General features: G+C 34.1%; 2 protein-coding genes across 7 annotated transcripts in view; one reads left to right on the top strand and one right to left on the bottom strand.

Annotated features, from left to right (window-relative positions):
- The window catches only part of LOC129786570 (nuclear pore complex protein Nup88), an 850897-nt gene that overhangs the window by 71079 nt on the left and 766448 nt on the right, over positions 1-13370 (top strand). The gene's annotated exons all lie outside the window — the stretch shown is intronic.
- The window catches only part of LOC129786593 (uncharacterized), a 55407-nt gene that overhangs the window by 40132 nt on the left and 1905 nt on the right, over positions 1-13370 (bottom strand). Inside the window, exons 3-4 of one of the 6 annotated variants that reach the window (XR_008750146.1) lie at positions 9763-9799; positions 9034-9699 (exon numbers count right to left, since the gene is read on the bottom strand). The exons of 1 other annotated variant lie outside the window; for it this stretch is intronic. The gene's annotated coding sequence lies outside the window, so the exon portion shown is untranslated. Of the gene's footprint in view, positions 1-9027; positions 9825-13370 lie in introns of those variants that run through there. 4 more of the 6 variants (XR_008750147.1, XR_008750145.1, XR_008750142.1 and 1 more) reach the window with 4 other exon arrangements.

Here is a 13370-nt window from a genome sequence, read left to right as displayed (position 1 = left end):
AAATTGTATATTTGAATAATATAATAATATATCCTTTGGTGGCTCCTTGTTGCATTATAGCTCATACACGCAGGATATGGTGCTGATGGTATAAAATGATTTTTGATATTCACTCTGTCATCATTTTAACGATATGAGTGTGATGTGTGACAATACTTTTGGGTTGCGGGTGGCATCTTTCGCATCATGTGCGTGGTTGTGCCTTTTCAAAATCATTCCACCGTTTTCGCACTTTATAACGCACAACCCTTTACCTCCCACCCACCCTTCGTACGCATCACAGAGGGGCGCGTGCTCTTTTTCAGTGGGGTGTTGTAGCATGAGGGAGGGACCGAGGGGGTGGTGCGTGTGTATTCCTGGAAATTTCTGTTAGTGTTAGATAAAACATCATTTTAATATTAAAATGGGATGGAGCATGAAGAGAAATATGATTAGCATTAAAGTAAACTGTCATAAAAGTATATAAATAATTGACAATTTATAAGCAAATTTTGGGGTATAGGCATAATATTAAATTAAAAGTGTGCTCTCCTCCATGGCAAAGGGTTTGGTGTGGAAATGATGGTGCGAGAAATGGCGAAAGGCATCCCCCATACACGCAGAACCCTTTCACTCAATGACACGCTTTTATATTTGCACACATTTAGCACCAAAAATCACCCACTCCCCTTTTGTGAGGGATGCGTGTATGTAATATGCTTCATCTTTTACTTAAAGCCCATTTTCTATTCGACTTTTCGCCCCCAAACCACCCACAATCATGCTGTGAGCTTTTTTCTCATATCACCCCAAAAAGAGAGAGAGAGAGACAGAAATATAGACAATCCTCCCCCAACCACCTGCTGTGGTAACCATTTGGAATTTTCATTTTTCAACCCCTTCAATCGTTGTATGGAAGTTTGTTTTTCTCCCGGAAAAATTCTCAAACAATGAGGATTTTCTTAAAATATTTGCACTAAGACACTCCTGCAGGATGAAATTTATCTCCACTCCGTATCATTGTTCGACAATATTAGCGATAAACTCCAATTCCCCAACCACACAACCCCCTTTTTTTTAAGACAGCAGCAGGTGTGAAAAAAGAAGAATTTTCATTTGCTGAAGGACACTTTTTCTTTTTTTTCCGCCTTTTACACCAGAGTGTGGTAAAATGGGAATTTTATATTTTATTTGTCCTTAATTAAACGAATAATTTATGCTATATCCACATTTTATCCGACACTCTTCAGGCACACAAAAAAGGGTTTTTTCTTGTTGGAATAAAAGAAATGCGTGGGTGGGGGGAAGAACAAAAATTTTACAGCATCAATCTCTTAAGGTACCCCTACATTCTATCCTTTTCGTTCTAAACTCTTTCCTGAATTATAAATTTTGTGTGTCTCCAGAGATGGTGGTTAAGGGTTGGTTTTTTCTGCTTCTTTCTTTTTCTTCCGTGAATCTCGATGTCGTATTAATTCACGGTCATATTGGCTTTTTGATGTTTTATTACGTGTATTTTTTAAGAGTTTTTCGAAAAGCAATTTGCTTTATTAGTTTATTATTATTATTAATTCTTGATCCCTTGAGAATCTCTTACGTCAATAAATGGTACACATAACACTATAAGATCTAGTATTATACACTTACAATTAATTACTTATTTTACATGTAACTGTGAAGTAATAAATATCAATTTACTGTATTGGAGAGAATGATATTTTAACACAACATGATCTAATATTATACTTTCTAAGATTAATTACATATTTTACACAACCGTAGGGAAGGGCGGGGCGAATTAAGTCACTTAAGGGTTTTTTAAAAAGTCTAAAATATCATATTTCCAAGCTAGATAGAATAAAATGATCTAAAATTAGAAAATATTATATTTGAAGCTTTTTCTAAACTCTTAAGTGCATTTTTTAACCCCGCTCTCCCCTAAGTACTTATTTAGTGTAAAATAAATTTATTTTGAATTTCTGAATATTAAAATTTTTCTAATGAGAATAGAAGACATAATTATTGGATGTAATAAAATACGAAAGCGAAGCCTGGCGTTAAAAAAGGATTGTTTGTGTTGAAATTTCTTAGTTCAAATTAAAATTCAATTTATAAATCTTTCAATTATTTAATGCTCAAAATTATTTATTCAATTTATTACACCTGTAGTTAAAAATAAATTACACCCCTCCGTGTAATTAACCCTTCATCGATGTATTGTCTTTGTGGGTACATCACCACAAGCCTATGTTTAGTAGATTGAGGTAAATCGCGGTAAAAAAAATAACACAGTAAATTTTATAACCCCTTGTTTTCTACAGCAATAGATGATGGGGTTTTAGTTCATAAAAACGTGTTCCAACATTCTCTTCTCGCACTCTCCCCTCAAAATCATCCCTCGCAATTTTTTTCCTGTACCTCAATGCGTTATCTCCAGTTTAACCCTTTTTTCAGATTCATTTGGTGAAAGAACTTTGAGGGGGAGTCACGCACGCCTCTTTTTTTTCTCGCAGCAGCAGCAAAGTCGTCTGCCAATAAATCAATAGATAACTACGCGAAAGGGTTGAAAAAAAAAACACGGAATGTCTTTGGGTGTGGGTGGGTGTAATTAACACAAGTTGGAACTGATAAAATTTATAAATGAAAGAACCTCCTTGGAAGAAGTCTCGAGGTTTACATATCACGAGGCAGAATTTTTTTTCTTCTCTCTTTCAGCAAAGAGTGTGGGTGGGGGTGTGCGGAAAAGGGTTGTGAAGCGCATTTTAATATTTTCCACTTGACGTTATCAGCAAGTAGCAATTTTGGTTTTCTGGCTTTTATAGACATTACAACACTGGGGCTTCCACTCTTGGTCTCTTTTTTTTGGTTCATTCATTCAACAAGAGCTCCCTTATTGTTTGTGGCATAGTCCTACAGCTAAAGGGAGGACGGGGGTTGGCTATTTACACGCAGGTGAGGTGGGGGGATTTTTTTTAGGTGTTTCCGTGGGTGGGAGATTTGAAATTTAGTGCGAAGCATTCGGCAATTTTTCCCAATTTGCCATTCCCTTATGCATCATCACGATCACGGAAAATTTTCTTTCTTTTTTTCACAACCACCTCGCACCCTCATTGTGTCTTCTGCGCAACCCTTTCGCACGGAGGTGATACATCGTTGGTCCGCGAAGTGATTAAAATTGTTTATTTAAAGTTTATGGGGCTCCCAATGAAATTTTGTAGCTTCTCCGTGGCTTTTTAGACGCTCAGAAAAAAAAGAAAGAGTTGAACTCTAAAACAATGACGCGATGGACTTTATAGGCTCATGAAAGACGTATAAGAGGGCAGCAGGTGAATATAAGGTGAAAGGGGTGGTTGAAAAAGAAGTATGTGGTATGTTTGTGGAGGAATTGTTGATTAGATTACGAAAAAAAATGGATGCAAAAGTATATAAAATGGATGACGAAGAGCTGAATTTTTTTTTACATCTTTCCCAGTTTATTTTCATTTCACCAACAGGATTATATTCAATGTAGCTCTTTCACTGCTCGTTTTTTTTAAACCTACCTACACCCACCCGCAATCTCTAAGCTCTAGAGCTTTTTTTTTGGGGGGGTAGGTGGGTGACACTAAACGGTTAATTTAATTTTTTAGAGCGAACCAAAATCATAAACTATTCATCTTTTGACGTTGTTGGAGGAAAAAATCACCAAAATTGGCCTATTATGCCACTTTGTGCTCTTTTTCGGCTGCTATGCAAATTATGTAGGATGTCCACATGACTCCCCCAATGTAGTGGCTTATTCCACCCCCCCCCCCCCTCCCGTATATGACTATGTATTGCGGGGTGAAAATTAAGGGAAAAGAGGTGAAATTAAAGGTTGTTCCGTTACTGAATTTTACATTTATTTATTTAATATTTACTTTGTTCTGTTTTTACTTGAAAAGTTTGATTTTTCTCTAGCAGGAAATGTTTTTTTTTTTTTGTTTTGAGAATATTTTATTATTTAAAAGAATTTTGTAAATTATCAAACCATGAGTGAAATTCACTAATCAGTCTTAAGTTTCCTTAAGAATTCTTAAGATTTCTTCAGTTTTCTTAAGAAAAACTTCAGATTCCTTAATAAAAACTAAAGAAAACTTAAGATATCTTAAGTCAGGCTGAATTAGGCAAAATGTACTATTTTTTGGTGATTTTTAAGAATTTCGATGTCTTGAGACGATCACAATTTTCTATTTCAAGTTTAAAAAAAAAATCTCTTGATCGTCTTGAGACATAGAAATTCTTAAAAATCACCAAAAAAAATATACAATATAACATAATTCAGCCTGACTTAAGATATCTTAAGTTTTCTTTAAAAAAAAACTCAAGAAATCTTAACTTTTCCTTACTTCACTTAAGTTTTCTTTAGTTTTCCTTAGTTTTCCTAAAGGAATCTTAAGTTTTACATAAGAATTTTCAAGAAAACTAAAAAATTCGTAAGAAAACTTAAGACTGTCTGACTAGTAAATCTCACCCCATGAAGCGAATTGAGCTTTATCATAGTGGAAAAGAAGCTAAAAGCTCTCTGTGAATTCAAGTCAAATTTTGATGCGTAAAGCTTAATTAATAAAATTCATTTTTAGCACATGGCTTTCCCTATAAAATTGAGCCCTAAAAACCACCGAGAAGATGTCTTCAATTGTTGGAGAATTTAATTAAATTGAAAATAATAGAATTGAGAAAGATCTGTGCTACGCAATTCTTTCACTGGAAACTCTCTTTGCCAAAATTGAGCCTCTTATCGGACAATTTCGTCTCGTTAAAATATTCATGAATTTGAATAAATTTTGAAATTTTCAAGTAAATTCTAAAAGCCAAGATCAAGTCGAAAAATGTTGTGTTTATACACAGAACTATGGTAATGTCCAGTAGAGCGTAAAGTTTACACCGTTAATTTTATTTTGAAACATTTTCACGGATGCTCTGCTTTCGTATTATTATACAGTGGAGTATGCAATGAGTAGGTAGCTCTTCTCGCATCCAAAATCCAACCCACAGCGTCCCTCGGCGTCATCTCAGCTCACCGAAAAGCCTAACATCGCTGATGGGTTGGCTGAAACGGTAGGGAAACCATGCTTGAGGAACGAAGATGGGGGGAAAGCGGGGGGGGGGTGTAAAGTAAGCAAAATGGGAGTGAAAGACAAGAAGAGCATTCAGCCAGTGAGGAGAAATTTGTAAACACGCGAATGCCGGAGAGGGAAAACTATAACTCTGGCAAATAGAATCAAGAATAAACATTCAGAAGTACCAGAAGTCAGCTAACAAATTTCCTTGTTAAATTAATTGTAAATTTCGCAATTATTATCTTGTGGCTTTCGCAAATTAAATGCGGGAATGTTTGCATATCTACTATTTAATACACCAAAGCTATTCACCCCCCAGCCACCCTAACTCTTAACTCATTCACCCATCTCTCTGGGTATTATGTACAGTTGCAGTTGAATTTTGAATTTTCCGCGTTGAATTTTCCCTCAACTCCTCATGAAATTTTCTTTTATCCTTTTGCCACACACACACACACACACACACCCTGTACCCTGCTCCAGACAAGTCATCCTCCCTGGTTCATGCATTCCACATACAGAATCCTCCTCTCTCCTTTTATAGCATTGAGAGAAGAACACCAAAAAGCATCTCACTGACATTTTCGCATTCTCCGGGCCATACGCCCCCACCCCCTCTACGTTGGCGGTGTATGCACCTTCCCACCCCCCTCTTCAAAAATCTCACCTCCAACTTCTCAAATGAAACTTGCAAGTTTATCTAATATGTATCCTTTCTGCTCTCCACGCGCGCTCCTCGAAACCTTGAATGAATTCACAACACATTGAATTCCGGAGGATATTTCAAACTCACAGTAATACTAAGCACCCCATACCACCCCCACACACACACACCCCGCCACCCTTATTTGCTCAAATCCACCCAACATCGCATTCCCATTCAAGTACATTGGATTAGTTTCAGCGTTTGTTTAGTGCACCATGTAGCGGTAAAGTCATATTTTGTTGAAAGTTCAACGTTGAACTTATACCCCTATAGTCACTCCTTTTCATAATTCTCATTCCCTATATATTCACCTTTCCACCCCCCGCCTCTCTCGATGGAATGTATACAGTAGAAAACACCACCACCCACAATTCACTCCAATTCCACCCGCATTACCCGCAAAAAGCAATAGAATTCAATGAAAACTTCTAATGCAAAATGAGATGATGCAGTAGATTTGAGAAAATTAACTGAATGAGGAAAAGAGAATCCTTTTCAAATGATGTTAAAATCATGATGAAATGAGGAAGAATCTTATCCATGTCTGAAGGATATTTTTTCTGGCTGAATAAGGAAAGTTAGTTTTACTAGGAATTTATTTTTAAAAAAATCATACGATTTGCTAAAAATCTCGATAACTCTGATTATAAAGGAGCTTGGCGTATCAAGATAAAATCAAAGAGATTTTCCATTTAAAAATATTAATTTATCTTAAAATGAATGAAATTCTTTACAAATTGACCCAAAATTAAGGTTACCACCTCTAGTGATTTCACCCGAGGACTTCGGGTTTTAGGGTATGATCTCCGGATTGCCAGATCTGAGTCTTTCTAAACCAGAATAAACTTCTCTAAGCTAAACTACAGTTTTCATTAAACTAGGTTTTAGTTTTTAAAGTCAGTCCCAAGATTTTTAGGCAAGGTCCTTGTTGTAGACTTAAGGTTTTTTAGGTTTTAAAGTTAGATCAGGCTGAACTGAGTTTGAATGCGTCTTAAAAGTCTGACCTAAACAAACTAAAGTTCAGTATTAAAAAAATAGGTCTGGCTTAATAAATGGCTTAACTTTATTACTTAAATCAGGCTTAACACAGCTGAGCATTAAAACTGAAGGTTTAAAAGAAATTCAAGCCGATCCCTTATGATAAAAGAGTTTGTTAAAAAAACGAAACTTATAAACAAAAACCGAACTAAATTTTTGGAAATAAAAAAAACTGAATTAATTTTTTATATAAGAAAAATTCGTAATTTTTAGTATAACTCACATTTAAAAATTTAAGGTGGGGTAGGTAAAATCTCCGGGGTAGAGTGTAATGCGAGGTGGTAACCCTACCCAAAATTTCTCGAGGAGAGGAAAATATCTTGCAGGATAATTCATAAAAAATGAGTAGAAAAATTACTTTTGTAAAATAAAATAGTAAAAAAAGATTTCTAAAGCAATTATTTCAATACAATATTTTCTCTATGAATTCGAAAAAAAAGCTTTTAAAAAATCAAAAAAAAATCTTTGCTCTAAAATGAAAGATATTCTGATTAATTTTCAGACAATTTTCCCGGAGATTTTTTTATCACTTAAATTTTCCAACAGACGTACATTTTTATACATATGTAATGTAGATACATTTGTAGGTAGCTAGGAGGAAACGTGCTAATACAGAAAAATGTTTATTGGTATAAATCACGAGGCTGAAGCGCAATGAAAGAGAGAACCACAGAGGAAAAAGTTTTAGTGGTCGTTGGAAAAATGCTTTGCCGCGCGTGGAAATGTTGGGAAAAAGTGTGAGAATTTTTCGTGATGAAAATTACACACCATTAACCACATAATGGAAATATTTCTAATTACTTTTAAATCACCACTTTTTGCTATGATTTTTTTTGCCACTTCTGCATGAGGTGGATGCATTTGTGTACCCCCAGGGAAGAGGGGGTGGAATGATGATGAAATGTATGGGCGAAAGGATAAGGGAATGAAGTGAGATGAAAATGGAGGAAATTCCATTTTTGTGATGTATCTGCAGGGGCGCGAAAATCGTGGTAGAAAAACCAATGGTGGAAAATTTCTTTTTCTCATGTTAGGGGTTGTGGAAATTAATATTTAATACGTAATGTGAGAGGAAATAAAAACAAATAAATTTGTTTATTTGAAATAGATTAAAAATCTCTTTTCAAAATAAGGAAAAATCTGTTTTAAGAAATCTTTAAAAAAAGTAAAAGTGTTAATAATTGCTTTCATTTGAATTTTTGAGCTTTTTTTCATTCCAAGTGATTTTTTTGTGCCTCAAAGTCAACTTTCTCTTGTATAAAAATTGCCCCACGTATGTTCCCCAACACAGATATGACCCTTCCAGAATCCCTTGTATGGACCATGATACGATCAATCGTTGTACAAAAAGAGAAAGTTAAAAAATTTGTAAAATGGAATATAGTTGAAAAATCTCCCTTAAAAGGTGGAGAGTAGGTCGATGGGGATGGAGAACTTTGCAGTCACATTTTTTTCAGCTAATTTATGAGATAGCATGATTCTAGGACACGAATTTAATTATTATATTTCTGTCGTGATATTTTTCTCATTCATATATTTTCCTCGGCAATTTTTTTTACACACACCCTCTCACCCACGTTGTGTGTCTTGCCTTTTTCCTCTATCTCGATGGTTTCGTGGGGGTGGTATTGCATTTATAAATGGGTGGTGGGTGGTTCATTGTGTGTGTAAAAAAAACAGTCTACAGTTGATGAGAGGAATGGGGATGGCTATGAGTAGAATTTTATATTCACTTTTTCGCTACATTTCTCGATAATTTATTGTGATACTACACGGAGTCAAGCAAGGGAGGTTGGCACCCCCAAAGGCAGAGAGAGAGTGAGAGAGAGATGGCAATGTCCAGAAAGTGGGAGATAATTAATTAAACGCTCACTGTCAGGGATTCCTCTCTATATTTTGCATTAATTTAATTTAATTAAAAAAATCATTAAAGTTGTCTATCTCATCCTTTTATGCATCTTTTTGCGCGCACTGTAGCAAATAAAAGGGCACAAAAAGGAGTTGCAAGCCATATCCTTTTGGAAGTTATAATAATATCCCGTACGGCAATGCTTAAAAAGGATATTTTGCTGAATTTTTTAGGAAATATTTTTTTTTATTAATTTTCTTCATGCTTAATTTTAATTTTATTAATTATTCATGCTTAAAATACGTTTTTTTTGTACTTTTTCACTTTTATTTTATTTCTTTTAATTTGAAAAATTTATAACAAAATTTAATTTCCTTCTCTCCAAGAAAAAGATAATTCCTTCGAATTCTCAAGACATTACAAGAATAAATAAATTGATATAAAATATAAAATTCCTCATCAAGCTGTAAGAGCAGCAACATTGTCAGCCGGGATGGATGAAATTAATTCATAGCACATGGGACTCAATAAAAATTATCTAATTAGCTTCTTTCACTCTCAACTTTCACTGATGGGCCATTCAACTTTATACACAACACGAAGTTAAATAAAAATGCGAAAAAGAAAAAGGGAAGAACATCCCTTAATGACTCGCAGGGAATTGATCCATATTTTAATTTTTATTGTCATAAAATTGCAATAAAATGCCCAATTTTTTGGGGTTACTGCTTCAAAACCCTCAGCTCTCACAAACATTTAAATTTTCCTTGTAGAAATTTTAGGGGTTGATCACACAGCACAACTTTCTTTTATCTCAAATCCCTACGTACGAGGCGCGTCTACCCAGATATTTTTGGTGGATTGTGGCGTGGGTGGAGTGGTTCATTAAATAAAATACACTAAGCAATGGCATTTTGTACTTTATATCCACCAAAAATGGTCTCTGGGAAGGTCTCTTGGTTTTGCTCGCTTTGCATGGTCTTGTGCCTTGTCTGGGGAATTTTTATGTGTGACGTCTCTTGTGTGGCTCATCTTCTAACTACCCTCTTCACCGAGCAAAGGGTGTTTTCTATTATTTTTTTTTTTACAAAAAAAAGGATTATACATACGTTTCCACAGCTCTCCAGAGAGGGTGTGAGGAACCCCCTGCAAAAAATATAAAGGGGTTGAACTGAAAAAAAATTGTAGAAGAAAGACATATAAAATATCACTCTACAGTTCCGGGGGGTAAAGGAGTTGGGTATATGTGGGTGTATTAAAAACTCAAAATGTGGCATCTACACCACTTGTCCAAGGCACTAGAATGGTTAAATTCTCTTGGTGAATTGCCGAAGAAAGACTCCTAGTGGTTTGAGTGCAGAAAAAATATGAAATATTTAGCGAAAAAGGGTTGTATCCACCGCGTTTTATTCTGTGGTGTTGATATATGCTGCTGTGTGAGTGGGTGGATAAACGATTTAGGGGTGGTATTCATGAGAATCCTAAAAGGGGGCCAAGTGTGGTAACAAAAAAAATATAATATTGTAAGCTAAGAGGCTTTTGTATATAATTTTTTCATTGTCTTTTCTGCCATTTCTCGTTTAGAAGTGGAGAACACCATTTTCTGTGAGACAAACACACATTAAAAGGGATTAATTATAAGGGAGGAGAATGAATTTTTATATGCAAAAGAATAATTTTTGTATTTTAATATCCTGCTTTGTCGTTCTCTTTTTTTTATCTAATTAATTCAATTTTATTAGGCCATGCTTTTGGAGTTTTTTTTTAGTTTGTGCGAAAGGGGGTTGTTTGTTATCCCTTCAAGCTTGCAGATGTAATTCATTTGCTAAAGGGTTTGTTATGGTTGGATTAAAAATCTTTTGATTAAGAATTTTGCAATGTTTTTGCCTACTAGCGCCATCTGTTGGTAATTTGTTTGATACATGCTGTACAGTTTAGGAAAAAATAATCAAAAATTGATTAGAAAGATTGTCATTATTATTATGGTTTGTTGTAGTTAGAATAAAGTCTCTTGATTAAGTATTTTGCGTATTTTGCAATGTATTTGCCTACTAGCGCCATCTCTTGATAATTTGTTTAGCACAATACAGTACAAAAAGTCAAAAATTAATTAAAAATTTTCTAAAAAGATTTTCATTATTTTTTTTAAATTATCTTGACTTTAATTTTTACACAATAAACGATCTTTTCAACTATATAATTCATGGAATTATATAGTAAATAAATAGCGCCCTCTAGCAGTGAAATATTTAACATTAAAACGGCTGAAACATTAAACATACAACAAACATTAAAATATATAGAAAAAACCGCAATTTTCGTAAAAGGAAAATTTAAAACTTTTCTTTTATTAAATTTAAATTTCATTCAACTCAACGCTATTTAGTCCAATGTAATTAGGGGCTCTTCACTGAACAGTGGATGCGGAAGCTAACAAACGACATGAAAGATGAATATTCATTGCATAAGAGATTGATGCAAATCGCATTTAGGGCTCAACGATCTGAAAACAATGCGATTAATCCATAGGACTCACATAAAGTTCATCTTTCATCAAGTATAAATCCCATTTAATTTGCTGTGAAGCCGTTTGAAAATTGAAATTGCGCGAAGGTGGAGTAATAAATAGCCACAGGGGTTAATGTAATAAAATTTTCTTGTAGAGGTGTGCTTTTCTTCTTCGAGTTTTCCTCATCAATTTTGTGTCAAAAGGTGTGTGTTTGTGCAGGAATTTATTTATTATAAATTACTTGTTTTCCTTGTAGGAAAATCCTCATGTGTGAGAGACGTTTGACCACTAGTCGTGATCCAATTAGTAAAATCATTCATCCCTTTGGCAATTAATTTCTCTTAAAATACAATTTTCCTGCAGAGAAAATTCACTGAGGGGGAAAAGAAATGGATTGTGAGGAAGGAAAAATTAATATTCAAGAATAATTTGATTTGCATTTTCCATGAACTTCTTGAGCCAAAAAAATAATATTTTGGCGTTGGCCGAGGGGCTGCGGAGGGGTGGTCACAGTGGGGGATTTTCCTTTCTGATCTGTGCAAAATTTTAAATAACAATTCGATTCATTCAATTGTGCTTGTAAATGAATTCATTGTCTCATACAACGTTCAATAAATTAATCTTCATGGAAATTATATATAAATTATTTTCTCCGCATTCTCCATATTATTATTTCAATGGAACTTCTTGTGATGAAAATTTTCCACCCAAAGGGAGGGCTTTTTCCAGGGGGTGTGAGGATGATGTGAAATATATTTCATTTTGCCAAAAACCACCATCGAATTTTAATTGCAACTCCATGTCTTTGATTGTTGTGTTGTGTCGGTTGTGTAGTAGAAGAGGAGATGAAGATTCAATTTATGCGGCTGATGGTTTATTGAATACGAGACAATTGCTAAGGGGTTGCAATGCCGGAGAGGGGGTGGTTTGGTGTGTGCTTTCAATTGCCGAAAATATCTCTTTGCAATGGAGTATTCTACTGTTTCTGATTGCTTTTAATTACTTTTTAATTTATGCAAGACAAGTTCTCAAAGACATTTTATTCCCTCTCTCGCTCTGTTTTGAATATCAACATGAATAATTAATCATCATCATCACAAATGAAAATATGATTGATTGAATTTTATTCATACATTGTCATTTCACTTTATAATGTAGGTATAAAAAAAAGCTCCTAAGCTTTATACGAAGTCAGTCAATCATTAGGAAAGTTCAATTTTATGAGAGTTTGAGGAGTTTTAATTCTCAAATAAAATTCTACTTTATTCTTTACGATTAGTGGATTGTTCTATTTTATTCTTTCCATTATTTTATTACTTAGAAATAATTATAAAATTATTCGAATCTTTGTAAATATTCGGATTATTTTCTAATATTCGGTTGATTCGCCAAGAAACTGCAAATATTAGTCTAAGCCAAAAAATGTTTAAATGAATCTTAAAAAAAAATGAAGACTTAAATCAAACCGAATAGTAAATTCAACCCGAAGCGTTCTAGATTCAAGCCAACTGGTAGTAAATTCAACCCAAAAAAAAAGACTAAATTCAAGCCGAAAAATATTTTATTTTCAAATGAAACTTTAAGAAAAAATAATTTGGTGTTCGTCACGAAGTGGAATACCAACTAATTATTTAAAGCCTAAAGACAAGGACTTAATTCAAACTGAAAAGTAGTAAATTAAAGTCATAAAGTAGCAAATTCAAGCCTAAAAACACTAAATTCAAATCAGAAAGTCCTAAATACGTATTTGGATCTTTTCGGTTTTGAGTTATTCGGGTTTTAGTAAAAAAAAATATTCATGTGAAGTAAAATATTCAGATCTTCAGAAATATTCTGATGATTGGCTAAAAAGAGACCAAAATATTCGACAGATAAATAGCTACTTGTCGATTTTTTTTCAATAATTAATTTTCTTCTCTCCAAAAATTGTCAGTTAACTACAACATTCAATTCATAAGTTCTCTAGAGTTTAAGAAAATAGAATTTCTTATCAAGTTCACACCTCAAAGTTCTTCGTAAAAGTAAACACAATCGACGTGAGAAAGTCACATTGAAGAAGATTGGCGCAATTTATGGGATAAATACTTTTTCTTGGGGTGTGAGTTTGTGTGTGGAAAAGCGCGTTTTAGCTCACATATCACAACGATAAGAGGGATACAAAGATGAGGAACACTTAGAACATTTGGGGTAATTAGAAAATGCTAAAAG

The sequence above is a fragment of the Lutzomyia longipalpis genome, chromosome 1, assembly GCF_024334085.1.
Source record: "Lutzomyia longipalpis isolate SR_M1_2022 chromosome 1, ASM2433408v1".
NCBI lineage: Eukaryota > Metazoa > Arthropoda > Insecta > Diptera > Psychodidae > Lutzomyia > Lutzomyia longipalpis.
Note: the sequence above shows the minus strand (reverse complement) of the source record. Positions and strands in the feature narration are given on the sequence as shown.